General features: G+C 23.6%; 3 non-coding genes across 3 annotated transcripts; all 3 read right to left on the bottom strand.

The window, feature by feature from the left end:
- Positions 1 to 5,261: 5,261 nt before the first annotated feature.
- LOC123304193 lies at positions 5,262 to 5,380 on the bottom strand. Its single transcript, XR_006536237.1, has one exon. It is a non-coding gene; the product is annotated as a 5S ribosomal RNA (ribosomal RNA).
- A 6,373-nt stretch (positions 5,381 to 11,753) lies between these two features.
- Positions 11,754 to 11,872, bottom strand: LOC123304192. The gene has a single exon (XR_006536236.1). It is a non-coding gene; the product is annotated as a 5S ribosomal RNA (ribosomal RNA).
- Positions 11,873 to 18,242: 6,370 nt separating this feature from the next.
- LOC123304191 lies at positions 18,243 to 18,361 on the bottom strand. Its single transcript, XR_006536235.1, has one exon. It is a non-coding gene; the product is annotated as a 5S ribosomal RNA (ribosomal RNA).

Raw genomic sequence — 18,361 nt, 5'->3', positions numbered from 1 at the left:
AAATATAATAATTCTATCAAATAAAAAATAAAGGTTTTCAATTATATCATTATTCACAATAATATAAGTCCCTATGTAAGTCAAAGTACCATGTAGAAAACACATAAAAATTAAATAGTATTTCTAATTTACTGTCGTAGTAAACATGATTTATTTTTTCAATTTCTATAATATATAAAATAATAAATTATAAATTTAATAATAATATTTATTTTATAAATTAAAATATATTTAATTTTTTTATTAACAATTATTAATAAACATAGTTTAATATTAATTATTTCAATCATACAAAACAATAATATTTTTAAGGTAAACTTAAAAAGTATATATTTTTATTTTTTATTTAATATCGATTTATTATAAATTATTAGTATATAAATAATTAAAAAATTTAATATAAATATATATATTATAGTATAAGATTTCATTTTTAGAAAAACTTTTTTTGTCAATAATGAAAACGTATTATTATGAAATGTGTTAATCGAACATTGACAAAATATATTTCATTAGAAAATACTTTTATTTATGCATTAATATCAATAATTAACTATTAAATTAATTTTTTCATAATTATATAAAGAAATTTTATACTGATATAAGTATTTATATATTATAATATTTATTTTAAATATAAAAAAATTTATGACAAAATATATTATTAGAGTATTTGTTGAGATTAATATAAGATTATTTTAAATAAGAATTAATTTATATAATTATTAAAATATTATTAATTTTATGTTATGTAATTTTAATAAAAATAAATAATAATAATAAATATAAAAATTTTTTAACAATTTAAATTTTATATGATCTAAATAATTTTGTTAAGTACGATATGAGAAATCATTGTAAGCTTCGTTAAGAAACTTTGTAATATAAAATAATAATAATAATATTAAATATATAAATAAATAAAATAAATTTGATACATATTTTTGGTTCATTCTGTGTATAAATCAAAGGATACCGAATAATTGGTAACGGATGCGATATATTATAGTATCGAGTATTAAAACATAATATATAAATTTATCTTGTTATTCAAATTTTTTGTTACTTAACTTATGTATTTAGAAAATTTATAATATTATTTATATAATTGACATAAAATCTTATAAATTGAAATTTTATTAATATGTATCAAAAGAAGAGAGTAACGTATTGATATAATATCAAAGGATACTGATTATTTAAATAACGAATACGTCATATATTGTTTGTGTAACAAAGTTCACTTGGCCATCTAGTTGAAAATAACATTTTCAATAGAAAGTTTATATGCTTTTTTTTTTCTTTAATTATTAAAAAAATAAATTGAAATTTAATTCAATCAAATTTTATAATAATTTTTAAAAAATTTTTCCTTTTAAAAAATATTTTGTGATGTTGTGATAATATGTATTAATACAAGTGCATCCTGATACTTTTATCTCTAGTAAAGGTATGAGTATCATGAACAGTTTTGTTATCTAATGATATTATTTTGATAATATTTTGTGTATATTCTTATAATATTTTGTCTAAATATCATCATAATACAATATTATTTTGATAATATTTTATGAATATTCTTATAATATGTTACCTAAATGTCATCATAATATGATGAATTATTTCCATAATAACATATAAAAAAGAAAAAAAAAAAAAGAATCATTAATTTATAATTATTTAAATTGATTCTTTAAAAAAATATTATAATATATTATTTATAAAAATAATTTTTACTCTTATTTTAAATAAATTTGTGGCCTTTTATTAAAAGGCCTATGATCGATGTATTATTATTATAAAAATTAATGCAATGTTTTTAATTTATGCTTTCTTTTCAGTTTTCTTTGGTAATAACACTGCTTGAATGTTTGGTAATACACCACCTTGAGCAATTGTTACACCAGATAATAATTTATTTAATTCTTCATCATTACGAATTGCCAATTGTAAATGACGTGGAATGATACGTGTTTTTTTGTTATCACGGGCAGCATTACCAGCTAACTCGAGAACTTCTGCAGCCAAATATTCCATAACAGCAGCCAAATATACTGGGGCACCAGCACCTACTCGTTCAGCATAATTTCCTTTTCGTAATAATCTGTGAATTCTTCCAACAGGAAATTGTAATCCTGCTCGGCTTGATCTTGACTTTGCCTTTCCCTTTACTTTACCACCTTTACCTCGTCCAGACATAGCGAATAAATTTATTTAATTAATATTTTTTTTTGTAAATATAATCACACAGATGTGTACGTTACGGGGATTGTAACATAAATGTTTAAAATGTTATTTGGGTATTTTAATTTATAATATTTATAAAATATAAAACTTTAAAAATAAACCAATCACCTTATAGTATTATTTTCAGCCAATCAGAGAGTAGTATTCATTTTTATTGTTATATCCATCTTCGCGTATATAATACGCTAGTTGTATACACGACACGCTCATACATATACTGACTGGTGTTCTGTAACTATCTGTGTATATTAATTGTTTGTAACAATGCCACCAAAAACAAGTGGAAAAGCAGCAAAAAAAGCTGGCAAAGCTCAAAAAAATATATCAAAGAGTGATAAGAAAAAGAAGAGGAAGCGCAAGGAATCATATGCAATTTACATTTACAAAGTATTAAAACAAGTGCATCCTGATACTGGTATCTCTAGTAAAGCTATGAGTATCATGAACAGTTTTGTTAATGATATTTTTGAACGTATTGCTGCTGAAGCATCACGTTTAGCACATTATAATAAACGTTCAACAATCACAAGTCGGGAAATTCAAACCGCAGTTCGATTATTATTACCTGGTGAATTGGCAAAGCACGCTGTTAGTGAAGGTACTAAAGCTGTTACAAAATATACAAGTTCAAAATAAATAAATCGAAAATATTATTTAATTGATAACATAAAAATACATCAACATATAAAAACGGCTCTCTTTTTAAGAGAGCCATCAAATTTTTTAAATAAGAGTAAATTATTTTTATATATACAAAAAAATTAAATAAACAATTATTAATATCATATTTAATATAAAATTTTATATATTAATAGCTTGAATATATCTATTATTAGTATATCAATATTATTAATTTTAAATATAATAAAGGATATCGCGGAATATATATCGTAAATCAATGTAATGCATTTGCATTACATTACCTTTATTATTTTCATTTTACATTTACTACTTGTTTATGTACGCTTATAATTATTAGAAAAATATTTTTAATAATTTTAAAAAATAAATGAAATAATAAAAATTTAATAATAAATTATTTATTGAAAGTATAAAAAATGGTATAGCAAAATCTTTATTTTCTTTGATTAAGGCGAAATGTTTTATTAGTTATAAATTCGATAATCTCCTATCGATACTTGTTACTCTTAACTTGTATATATAAAAAATATAATAGTATATTAATTTATAATAAAATTTTTTCAAAAATTCAATAAGTTATTGTAAAATAAAATAGATAATATACAAATTATAATTTATTATTGCAGATATATTACAATAAAAAAAAAAAATAAAAATATTTGGTAATGTATGTTATAAACAAAATAATTTGTTGTAAACAAATTATATAATATGTTATATTTATTAACAAATTTATTTACTCTTATATAAATAAAATTAGTGGCTTCCCAAAAAGGAAAGCCTGTTTAAATTTATCGGATGTATTAAATATTCTTTAATAAATTTACTAAATATTTTAAGTAAATTATTATATTTTCTTAACCTCCAAAACCATACAAAGTACGACCTTGTCGTTTTAATGCATATACAACATCCATAGCTGTAACTGTTTTACGTTTTGCGTGTTCAGTATATGTAACAGCATCCCGAATAACATTTTCAAGGAATACTTTAAGTACACCACGTGTTTCTTCATAAATTAAACCAGAGATACGTTTTACTCCACCTCGTCGTGCTAAACGACGAATTGCAGGTTTTGTAATACCTTGGATATTATCACGCAAAACTTTTCTATGACGTTTTGCACCCCCTTTTCCAAGACCCTTTCCACCTTTTCCTCTGCCAGTCATTTTAATAAAAAATTATTTACAATATTTTAACGAACGGATAACACGTGTGTTAACCTCACAAGTATTGTAATGTATGTGAGCGCCGGTACAATTGTGCCTTTTTATATAAAGCATTAAAGATTTTTTAAGCCACGCCTATACAATTTGATTAGTCCATACTCTGATAGCTATCCAATAGGATATGACAACAAAAATTTTGAAATTTCATATAAATATAAATACAACACATTTATTTCGCATTTAAACATTTGACTTTGTAGTATCAAATTGTCGAATATAATTTTTAAAATTGTGTGTTTTTTTGTAAAAACATTATTATTTGAAAATGGCTAGAACCAAGCAAACTGCACGTAAATCAACTGGTGGTAAAGCACCAAGAAAACAATTAGCAACGAAAGCTGCACGTAAAAGTGCACCAGCAACTGGTGGAGTAAAAAAACCACACAGATATCGTCCTGGTACAGTAGCTTTACGAGAAATTCGTCGTTATCAAAAAAGTACTGAATTGTTAATTCGTAAATTACCATTCCAACGTTTAGTACGTGAAATTGCACAAGATTTTAAAACCGATTTACGTTTTCAAAGTTCAGCTGTTATGGCATTACAAGAAGCTAGTGAAGCCTATTTAGTAGGTTTATTTGAAGATACCAATTTATGCGCAATTCATGCAAAGCGTGTTACAATTATGCCTAAGGATATACAATTGGCAAGACGTATTCGTGGAGAACGTGCATAAGCGTTTTAAATGACAATTTAAAAAAAAAAAAACAAATAAGAAATATTTTCGGTCCTATATATAGGACCAACATATATTATTAAATAAGAGTATATTATTTTTATTAAAAAATATATATATATATATATATATATATATATATATATATATATATATAAATATAAATTATTGAAATAAAATTAAACATTATTAAAATTTTGTTATAATTATAAGCGATTGCTATTTCTAAAAATAAATAAATTTCATAAAATTTATATTATTTTATATTCATTTGAAATATTAAAAAAACTTCTCGCTTTAAAGTAACCATGATATGAGTTATAAATGCAATAAAATTTTATACAAAAAATAATATTTATTTGTTGATGAATAATATAAAAGGTTTACATTTCTAAATAACATATATTTATATATGGTGTGTAAAAAAAAAAAAAAGAAGAAAAATAATTTATATTTTTAATATAAAAAGGCAACCGCACACAGTGTTCCCAAGCGGTCACCCATCCAAGTACTGACTGTGCCCAATGTTGCTTAACTTCGGTGATCGGACGAGAACCGGTGTTTTCAACGTGGTATGGCTGTTGCCAGTAATAAATGAAAATTTTTACAAATATATATTTTTCATAAATATCATTAATATTAAAGTATATTATTAAAATTTTCAATGAAGTAATCAATTTAAATATATACTTATTTATTATACCATATATTTTAAATAAAAATGCAACCGCACACAGTATTCTCAAGTGGCCACCCATCCGTGGTACTGACTGTGGCAAATGTTTCTAAACTATTATTTTATAAAATATTTATACAAAAAATAATTTACTCTTATCAAATATTAATTTGTGGCCTGTATTAAGGCCTATGTTATTTTCATTTTTTAGCAAAAATAATGAAATATTTCAATATATTATTAAAGTAACAGATCATTTCTTTTTTGGTGCTGCTTTTTTAATTTTTGTAGGAGATGATTTGGCAACAGAAGCTTTCTTAGCTTTTGGTGCTTTCGGTTTACGAGCAGGGCTACTTTTGGCAGCGGATTTTGTACTTTTTGCTGGTTTTGCTTTAACTGGTGCTTTTTTTGATGCCGCTGATGATTTTGCAGTAACTTTTTTAGCAGCAGTTGATGATGATGGAGTCGCTTTTTTTGCTTTAGGCTTTTTGGCTGCCAATGATGTAGTTGTGGCTTTCTTTTCTTTTGGTGCCCGTTTACTTTTAGCACTCTTTGCTGAACCTTTTGCTCCACTTTCTTTTTTGGATACTTTTGATTTAGCTGAAGAATTAGATGAAGCGGAAGCAGCCAATTTGAATGAACCAGATGCACCTTTACCTTTAGTTTGTACCAAGGCTCCCTCAGTTACAGCAGCTTTTAAATATTTTTTAATAAATGGTGAAATTTTATCAGAATCCACTTTATAATTTGCAGCTAAATATTTTTTAATTGCTTGTAATGATGAACCACCACGTTCTTTTAAATTTTTAATTGCGTTAACAACCATTTCTGATGTACGTGGATGTGTTGGTTTTGAATGTTGTTTTGTACGTTTAGCACCAGAAGCTGTTGCTTTTTTTGTTGGTGTTGTAGAAGCAGCAGTAACCGCAGTTGCTGCAACAGCTGTAGAATTTTCTTCGGCCATATTTTTTACTTTATAAAAATAATGTATTTATTATAAATATTTAAATGATAAAATATAATAATTCTATCAAATAAAAAATAAAGGTTTTCAATTATATCATTATTCACAATAATATAAGTCCCTATGTAAGTCAAAGTACCATGTAGAAAACACATAAAAATTAAATAGTATTTCTAATTTACTGTCGTAGTAAACATGATTTATTTTTTCAATTTCTATAATATATAAAATAATAAATTATAAATTTAATAATAATATTTATTTTATAAATTAAAATATATTTAATTTTTTTATTAACAATTATTAATAAACATAGTTTAATATTAATTATTTCAATCATACAAAACAATAATATTTTTAAGGTAAACTTAAAAAGTATATATTTTTATTTTTTATTTAATATCGATTTATTATAAATTATTAGTATATAAATAATTAAAAAATTTAATATATAAATATATATATTATAGTATAAGATTTCATTTTTAGAAAAACTTTTTTTGTCAATAATGAAAACGTATTATTATGAAATGTGTTAATCGAACATTGACAAAATATATTTCATTAGAAAATACTTTTATTTATGCATTAATATCAATAATTAACTATTAAATTAATTTTTTCATAATTATATAAAGAAATTTTATACTGATATAAGTATTTATATATTATAATATTTATTTTAAATATAAAAAAATTTATGACAAAATATATTATTAGAGTATTTGTTGAGATTAATATAAGATTATTTTAAATAAGAATTAATTTATATAATTATTAAAATATTATTAATTTTATGTTATGTAATTTTAATAAAAATAAATAATAATAATAAATATAAAAATTTTTTAACAATTTAAATTTTATATGATCTAAATAATTTTGTTAAGTACGATATGAGAAATCATTGTAAGCTTCGTTAAGAAACTTTGTAATATAAAATAATAATAATAATATTAAATATATAAATAAATAAAATAAATTTGATACATATTTTTGGTTCATTCTGTGTATAAATCAAAGGATACCGAATAATTGGTAACGGATGCGATATATTATAGTATCGAGCGAGTATTAAAACATAATATATAAATTTATCTTGTTATTCAAATTTTTTGTTACTTAACTTATGTATTTAGAAAATTTATAATATTATTTATATAATTGACATAAAATCTTATAAATTGAAATTTTATTAATATGTATCAAAAGAAGAGAGTAACGTATTGATATAATATCAAAGGATACTGATTATTTAAATAACGAATACGTCATATATTGTTTGTGTAACAAAGTTCACTTGGCCATCTAGTTGAAAATAACATTTTCAATAGAAAGTTTATATGCTTTTTTTTTTCTTTAATTATTAAAAAAATAAATTGAAATTTAATTCAATCAAATTTTATAATAATTTTTAAAAAATTTTTCCTTTTAAAAAATATTTTGTGATGTTGTGATAATATGTATTAATACAAGTGCATCCTGATACTTTTATCTCTAGTAAAGGTATGAGTATCATGAACAGTTTTGTTATCTAATGATATTATTTTGATAATATTTTGTGTATATTCTTATAATATTTTGTCTAAATATCATCATAATACAATATTATTTTGATAATATTTTATGAATATTCTTATAATATGTTACCTAAATGTCATCATAATATGATGAATTATTTCCATAATAACATATAAAAAAGAAAAAAAAAAAAAAGAATCATTAATTTATAATTATTTAAATTGATTCTTTAAAAAAATATTATAATATATTATTTATAAAAATAATTTTTACTCTTATTTTAAATAAATTTGTGGCCTTTTATTAAAAGGCCTATGATCGATGTATTATTATTATAAAAATTAATGCAATGTTTTTAATTTATGCTTTCTTTTCAGTTTTCTTTGGTAATAACACTGCTTGAATGTTTGGTAATACACCACCTTGAGCAATTGTTACACCAGATAATAATTTATTTAATTCTTCATCATTACGAATTGCCAATTGTAAATGACGTGGAATGATACGTGTTTTTTTGTTATCACGGGCAGCATTACCAGCTAACTCGAGAACTTCTGCAGCCAAATATTCCATAACAGCAGCCAAATATACTGGGGCACCAGCACCTACTCGTTCAGCATAATTTCCTTTTCGTAATAATCTGTGAATTCTTCCAACAGGAAATTGTAATCCTGCTCGGCTTGATCTTGACTTTGCCTTTCCCTTTACTTTACCACCTTTACCTCGTCCAGACATAGCGAATAAATTTATTTAATTAATATTTTTTTTTGTAAATATAATCACACAGATGTGTACGTTACGGGGATTGTAACATAAATGTTTAAAATGTTATTTGGGTATTTTAATTTATAATATTTATAAAATATAAAACTTTAAAAATAAACCAATCACCTTATAGTATTATTTTCAGCCAATCAGAGAGTAGTATTCATTTTTATTGTTATATCCATCTTCGCGTATATAATACGCTAGTTGTATACACGACACGCTCATACATATACTGACTGGTGTTCTGTAACTATCTGTGTATATTAATTGTTTGTAACAATGCCACCAAAAACAAGTGGAAAAGCAGCAAAAAAAGCTGGCAAAGCTCAAAAAAATATATCAAAGAGTGATAAGAAAAAGAAGAGGAAGCGCAAGGAATCATATGCAATTTACATTTACAAAGTATTAAAACAAGTGCATCCTGATACTGGTATCTCTAGTAAAGCTATGAGTATCATGAACAGTTTTGTTAATGATATTTTTGAACGTATTGCTGCTGAAGCATCACGTTTAGCACATTATAATAAACGTTCAACAATCACAAGTCGGGAAATTCAAACCGCAGTTCGATTATTATTACCTGGTGAATTGGCAAAGCACGCTGTTAGTGAAGGTACTAAAGCTGTTACAAAATATACAAGTTCAAAATAAATAAATCGAAAATATTATTTAATTGATAACATAAAAATACATCAACATATAAAAACGGCTCTCTTTTTAAGAGAGCCATCAAATTTTTTAAATAAGAGTAAATTATTTTTATATATACAAAAAAATTAAATAAACAATTATTAATATCATATTTAATATAAAATTTTATATATTAATAGCTTGAATATATCTATTATTAGTATATCAATATTATTAATTTTAAATATAATAAAGGATATCGCGGAATATATATCGTAAATCAGTGTAATGCAAATGCATTACATTACCTTTATTATTTTCATTTTACATTTACTACTTGTTTATGTACGCTTATAATTATTAGAAAAATATTTTTAATAATTTTAAAAAATAAATGAAATAATAAAAATTTAATAATAAATTATTTATTGAAAGTATAAAAAATAATGGTATAGCAAAATCTTTATTTTCTTTGATTAAGGCGAAATGTTTTATTAGTTATAAATTCGATAATCTCCTATCGATACTTGTTACTCTTAACTTGTATATATAAAAAATATAATAGTATATTAATTTATAATAAAATTTTTTCAAAAATTCAATAAGTTATTGTAAAATAAAATAGATAATATACAAATTATAATTTATTATTGCAGATATATTACAATAAAAAAAAAAAATAAAAATATTTGGTAATGTATGTTATAAACAAAATAATTTGTTGTAAACAAATTATATAATATGTTATATTTATTAACAAATTTATTTACTCTTATATAAATAAAATTAGTGGCTTCCCAAAAAGGAAAGCCTGTTTAAATTTATCGGATGTATTAAATATTCTTTAATAAATTTACTAAATATTTTAAGTAAATTATTATATTTTCTTAACCTCCAAAACCATACAAAGTACGACCTTGTCGTTTTAATGCATATACAACATCCATAGCTGTAACTGTTTTACGTTTTGCGTGTTCAGTATATGTAACAGCATCCCGAATAACATTTTCAAGGAATACTTTAAGTACACCACGTGTTTCTTCATAAATTAAACCAGAGATACGTTTTACTCCACCTCGTCGTGCTAAACGACGAATTGCAGGTTTTGTAATACCTTGGATATTATCACGCAAAACTTTTCTATGACGTTTTGCACCCCCTTTTCCAAGACCCTTTCCACCTTTTCCTCTGCCAGTCATTTTAATAAAAAATTATTTACAATATTTTAACGAACGGATAACACGTGTGTTAACCTCACAAGTATTGTAATGTATGTGAGCGCCGGTACAATTGTGCCTTTTTATATAAAGCATTAAAGATTTTTTAAGCCACGCCTATACAATTTGATTAGTCCATACTCTGATAGCTATCCAATAGGATATGACAACAAAAAGTTTGAAATTTCATATAAATATAAATACAACACATTTATTTCGCATTTAAACATTTGACTTTGTAGTATCAAATTGTCGAATATAATTTTTAAAATTGTGTGTTTTTTTGTAAAAACATTATTATTTGAAAATGGCTAGAACCAAGCAAACTGCACGTAAATCAACTGGTGGTAAAGCACCAAGAAAACAATTAGCAACGAAAGCTGCACGTAAAAGTGCACCAGCAACTGGTGGAGTAAAAAAACCACACAGATATCGTCCTGGTACAGTAGCTTTACGAGAAATTCGTCGTTATCAAAAAAGTACTGAATTGTTAATTCGTAAATTACCATTCCAACGTTTAGTACGTGAAATTGCACAAGATTTTAAAACCGATTTACGTTTTCAGTTCAGCTGTTATGGCATTACAAGAAGCTAGTGAAGCCTATTTAGTAGGTTTATTTGAAGATACCAATTTATGCGCAATTCATGCAAAGCGTGTTACAATTATGCCTAAGGATATACAATTGGCAAGACGTATTCGTGGAGAACGTGCATAAGCGTTTTAAATGACAATTTAAAAAAAAAAAAACAAATAAGAAATATTTTCGGTCCTATATATAGGACCAACATATATTATTAAATAAGAGTATATTATTTTTATTAAAAAATATATATATATATATATATATATATATATATATATATATATATATAAATATAAATTATTGAAATAAAATTAAACATTATTAAAATTTTGTTATAATTATAAGCGATTGCTATTTCTAAAAATAAATAAATTTCATAAAATTTATATTATTTTATATTCATTTGAAATATTAAAAAAACTTCTCGCTTTAAAGTAACCATGATATGAGTTATAAATGCAATAAAATTTTATACAAAAAATAATATTTATTTGTTGATGAATAATATAAAAGGTTTACATTTCTAAATAACATATATTTATATATGGTGTGTAAAAAAAAAGAAAAGAAGAAAAATAATTTATATTTTTAATATAAAAAGGCAACCGCACACAGTGTTCCCAAGCGGTCACCCATCCAAGTACTGACTGTGCCCAATGTTGCTTAACTTCGGTGATCGGACGAGAACCGGTGTTTTCAACGTGGTATGGCTGTTGCCAGTAATAAATGAAAATTTTTACAAATATATATTTTTCATAAATATCATTAATATTAAAGTATATTATTAAAATTTTCAATGAAGTAATCAATTTAAATATATACTTATTTATTATACCATATATTTTAAATAAAAATGCAACCGCACACAGTATTCTCAAGTGGCCACCCATCCGTGGTACTGACTGTGGCAAATGTTTCTAAACTATTATTTTATAAAATATTTATACAAAAAATAATTTACTCTTATCAAATATTAATTTGTGGCCTGTATTAAGGCCTATGTTATTTTCATTTTTTAGCAAAAATAATGAAATATTTCAATATATTATTAAAGTAACAGATCATTTCTTTTTTGGTGCTGCTTTTTTAATTTTTGTAGGAGATGATTTGGCAACAGAAGCTTTCTTAGCTTTTGGTGCTTTCGGTTTACGAGCAGGGCTACTTTTGGCAGCGGATTTTGTACTTTTTGCTGGTTTTGCTTTAACTGGTGCTTTTTTTGATGCCGCTGATGATTTTGCAGTAACTTTTTTAGCAGCAGTTGATGATGATGGAGTCGCTTTTTTTGCTTTAGGCTTTTTGGCTGCCAATGATGTAGTTGTGGCTTTCTTTTCTTTTGGTGCCCGTTTACTTTTAGCACTCTTTGCTGAACCTTTTGCTCCACTTTCTTTTTTGGATACTTTTGATTTAGCTGAAGAATTAGATGAAGCGGAAGCAGCCAATTTGAATGAACCAGATGCACCTTTACCTTTAGTTTGTACCAAGGCTCCCTCAGTTACAGCAGCTTTTAAATATTTTTTAATAAATGGTGAAATTTTATCAGAATCCACTTTATAATTTGCAGCTAAATATTTTTTAATTGCTTGTAATGATGAACCACCACGTTCTTTTAAATTTTTAATTGCGTTAACAACCATTTCTGATGTACGTGGATGTGTTGGTTTTGAATGTTGTTTTGTACGTTTAGCACCAGAAGCTGTTGCTTTTTTTGTTGGTGTTGTAGAAGCAGCAGTAACCGCAGTTGCTGCAACAGCTGTAGAATTTTCTTCGGCCATATTTTTTACTTTATAAAAATAATGTATTTATTATAAATATTTAAATGATAAAATATAATAATTCTATCAAATAAAAAATAAAGGTTTTCAATTATATCATTATTCACAATAATATAAGTCCCTATGTAAGTCAAAGTACCATGTAGAAAACACATAAAAATTAAATAGTATTTCTAATTTACTGTCGTAGTAAACATGATTTATTTTTTCAATTTCTATAATATATAAAATAATAAATTATAAATTTAATAATAATATTTATTTTATAAATTAAAATATATTTAATTTTTTTATTAACAATTATTAATAAACATAGTTTAATATTAATTATTTCAATCATACAAAACAATAATATTTTTAAGGTAAACTTAAAAAGTATATATTTTTATTTTTTATTTAATATCGATTTATTATAAATTATTAGTATATAAATAATTAAAAAATTTAATATATAAATATATATATTATAGTATAAGATTTCATTTTTAGAAAAACTTTTTTTGTCAATAATGAAAACGTATTATTATGAAATGTGTTAATCGAACATTGACAAAATATATTTCATTAGAAAATACTTTTATTTATGCATTAATATCAATAATTAACTATTAAATTAATTTTTTCATAATTATATAAAGAAATTTTATACTGATATAAGTATTTATATATTATAATATTTATTTTAAATATAAAAAAATTTATGACAAAATATATTATTAGAGTATTTGTTGAGATTAATATAAGATTATTTTAAATAAGAATTAATTTATATAATTATTAAAATATTATTAATTTTATGTTATGTAATTTTAATAAAAATAAATAATAATAATAAATATAAAAATTTTTTAACAATTTAAATTTTATATGATCTAAATAATTTTGTTAAGTACGATATGAGAAATCATTGTAAGCTTCGTTAAGAAACTTTGTAATATAAAATAATAATAATAATATTAAATATATAAATAAATAAAATAAATTTGATACATATTTTTGGTTCATTCTGTGTATAAATCAAAGGATACCGAATAATTGGTAACGGATGCGATATATTATAGTATCGAGTATTAAAACATAATATATAAATTTATCTTGTTATTCAAATTTTTTGTTACTTAACTTATGTATTTAGAAAATTTATAATATTATTTATATAATTGACATAAAATCTTATAAATTGAAATTTTATTAATATGTATCAAAAGAAGAGAGTAACGTATTGATATAATATCAAAGGATACTGATTATTTAAATAACGAATACGTCATATATTGTTTGTGTAACAAAGTTCACTTGGCCATCTAGTTGAAAATAACATTTTCAATAGAAAGTTTATATGCTTTTTTTTTTCTTTAATTATTAAAAAAATAAATTGAAATTTAATTCAATCAAATTTTATAATAATTTTTAAAAAATTTTTCCTTTTAAAAAATATTTTGTGATGTTGTGATAATATGTATTAATACAAGTGCATCCTGATACTTTTATCTCTAGTAAAGGTATGAGTATCATGAACAGTTTTGTTATCTAATGATATTATTTTGATAATATTTTGTGTATATTCTTATAATATTTTGTCTAAATATCATCATAATACAATATTATTTTGATAATATTTTATGAATATTCTTATAATATGTTACCTAAATGTCATCATAATATGATGAATTATTTCCATAATAACATATAAAAAAGAAAAAAAAAAAAAAGAATCATTAATTTATAATTATTTAAATTGATTCTTTAAAAAAATATTATAATATATTATTTATAAAAATAATTTTTACTCTTATTTTAAATAAATTTGTGGCCTTTTAATAAAAGGCCTATGATCGATGTATTATTATTATAAAAATTAATGCAATGTTTTTAATTTATGCTTTCTTTTCAGTTTTCTTTGGTAATAACACTGCTTGAATGTTTGGTAATACACCACCTTGAGCAATTGTTACACCAGATAATAATTTATTTAATTCTTCATCATTACGAATTGCCAATTGTAAATGACGTGGAATGATACGTGTTTTTTTGTTATCACGGGCAGCATTACCAGCTAACTCGAGAACTTCTGCAGCCAAATATTCCATAACAGCAGCCAAATATACTGGGGCACCAGCACCTACTCGTTCAGCATAATTTCCTTTTCGTAATAATCTGTGAATTCTTCCAACAGGAAATTGTAATCCTGCTCGGCTTGATCTTGACTTTGCCTTTCCCTTTACTTTACCACCTTTACCTCGTCCAGACATAGCGAATAAATTTATTTAAAATTAATATTTTTTTTTGTAAATATAATCACACAGATGTGTACGTTACGGGGATTGTAACATAAATGTTTAAAATGTTATTTGGGTATTTTAATTTATAATATTTATAAAATATAAAACTTTAAAAATAAACCAATCACCTTATAGTATTATTTTCAGCCAATCAGAGAGTAGTATTCATTTTTATTGTTATATCCATCTTCGCGTATATAATACGCTAGTTGTATACACGACACGCTCATACATATACTGACTGGTGTTCTGTAACTATCTGTGTATATTAATTGTTTGTAACAATGCCACCAAAAACAAGTGGAAAAGCAGCAAAAAAAGCTGGCAAAGCTCAAAAAAATATATCAAAGAGTGATAAGAAAAAGAAGAGGAAGCGCAAGGAATCATATGCAATTTACATTTACAAAGTATTAAAACAAGTGCATCCTGATACTGGTATCTCTAGTAAAGCTATGAGTATCATGAACAGTTTTGTTAATGATATTTTTGAACGTATTGCTGCTGAAGCATCACGTTTAGCACATTATAATAAACGTTCAACAATCACAAGTCGGGAAATTCAAACCGCAGTTCGATTATTATTACCTGGTGAATTGGCAAAGCACGCTGTTAGTGAAGGTACTAAAGCTGTTACAAAATATACAAGTTCAAAATAAATAAATCGAAAATATTATTTAATTGATAACATAAAAATACATCAACATATAAAAACGGCTCTCTTTTTAAGAGAGCCATCAAATTTTTTAAATAAGAGTAAATTATTTTTATATATACAAAAAAATTAAATAAACAATTATTAATATCATATTTAATATAAAATTTTATATATTAATAGCTTGAATATATCTATTATTAGTATATCAATATTATTAATTTTAAATATAATAAAGGATATCGCGGAATATATATCGTAAATCAGTGTAATGCAAATGCATTACATTACCTTTATTATTTTCATTTTACATTTACTACTTGTTTATGTACGCTTATAATTATTAGAAAAATATTTTTAATAATTTTAAAAAATAAATGAAATAATAAAAATTTAATAATAAATTATTTATTGAAAGTATAAAAAATGGTATAGCAAAATCTTTATTTTCTTTGATTAAGGCGAAATGTTTTATTAGTTATAAATTCGATAATCTCCTATCGATACTTGTTACTCTTAACTTGTATATATAAAAAATATAATAGTATATTAATTTATAATAAAATTTTTTCAAAAATTCAATAAGTTATTGTAAAATAAAATAGATAATATACAAATTATAATTTATTATTGCAGATATATTAAAATAAAAAAAAAAAATAAAAATATTTGGTAATGTATGTTATAAACAAAATAATTTGTTGTAAACAAATTATATAATATGTTATATTTATTAACAAATTTATTTACTCTTATATAAATAAAATTAGTGGCTTCCCAAAAAGGAAAGCCTGTTTAAATTTATCGGATGTATTAAATATTCTTTAATAAATTTACTAAATATTTTAAGTAAATTATTATATTTTCTTAACCTCCAAAACCATACAAAGTACGACCTTGTCGTTTTAATGCATATACAACATCCATAGCTGTAACTGTTTTACGTTTTGCGTGTTCAGTATATGTAACAGCATCCCGAATAACATTTTCAAGGAATACTTTAAGTACACCACGTGTTTCTTCATAAATTAAACCAGAGATACGTTTTACTCCACCTCGTCGTGCTAAACGACGAATTGCAGGTTTTGTAATACCTTGGATATTATCACGCAAAACTTTTCTATGACGTTTTGCACCCCCTTTTCCAAGACCCTTTCCACCTTTTCCTCTGCCAGTCATTTTAATAAAAAATTATTTACAATATTTTAACGAACGGATAACACGTGTGTTAACCTCACAAGTATTGTAATGTATGTGAGCGCCGGTACAATTGTGCCTTTTTATATAAAGCATTAAAGATTTTTTAAGCCACGCCTATACAATTTGATTAGTCCATACTCTGATAGCTATCCAATAGGATATGACAACAAAAATTTTGAAATTTCATATAAATATAAATACAACACATTTATTTCGCATTTAAACATTTGACTTTGTAGTATCAAATTGTCGAATATAATTTTTAAAATTGTGTGTTTTTTTGTAAAAACATTATTATTTGAAAATGGCTAGAACCAAGCAAACTGCACGTAAATCAACTGGTGGTAAAGCACCAAGAAAACAATTAGCAACGAAAGCTGCACGTAAAAGTGCACCAGCAACTGGTGGAGTAAAAAAACCACACAGATATCGTCCTGGTACAGTAGCTTTACGAGAAATTCGTCGTTATCAAAAAAGTACTGAATTGTTAATTCGTAAATTACCATTCCAACGTTTAGTACGTGAAATTGCACAAGATTTTAAAACCGATTTACGTTTTCAAAGTTCAGCTGTTATGGCATTACAAGAAGCTAGTGAAGCCTATTTAGTAGGTTTATTTGAAGATACCAATTTATGCGCAATTCATGCAAAGCGTGTTACAATTATGCCTAAGGATATACAATTGGCAAGACGTATTCGTGGAGAACGTGCATAAGCGTTTTAAATGACAATTTAAAAAAAAAAAAACAAATAAGAAATATTTTCGGTCCTATATATAGGACCAACATATATTATTAAATAAGAGTATATTATTTTTATTAAAAAATATATATATATATATATATATATATATATATATATATATATATATATATATAAATTATTGAAATAAAATTAAACATTATTAAAATTTTGTTATAATTATAAGCGATTGCTATTTCTAAAAATAAATAAATTTCATAAAATTTATATTATTTTATATTCATTTGAAATATTAAAAAAACTTCTCGCTTTAAAGTAACCATGATATGAGTTATAAATGCAATAAAATTTTATACAAAAAATAATATTTATTTGTTGATGAATAATATAAAAGGTTTACATTTCTAAATAACATATATTTATATATGGTGTGTAAAAAAAAAGAAAAGAAGAAAAATAATTTATATTTTTAATATAAAAAGGCAACCGCACACAGTGTTCCCAAGCGGTCACCCATCCAAGTACTGACTGTGCCCAATGTTGCTTAACTTCGGTGATCGGACGAGAACCGGTGTTTTCAACGTGGTATGGCTGTTGCC

The sequence above is a fragment of the Chrysoperla carnea genome (assembly GCF_905475395.1).
Source record: "Chrysoperla carnea chromosome X unlocalized genomic scaffold, inChrCarn1.1 SUPER_X_unloc_29, whole genome shotgun sequence".
Lineage (NCBI taxonomy): Eukaryota > Metazoa > Arthropoda > Insecta > Neuroptera > Chrysopidae > Chrysoperla > Chrysoperla carnea.
Note: the sequence above shows the minus strand (reverse complement) of the source record. Positions and strands in the feature narration are given on the sequence as shown.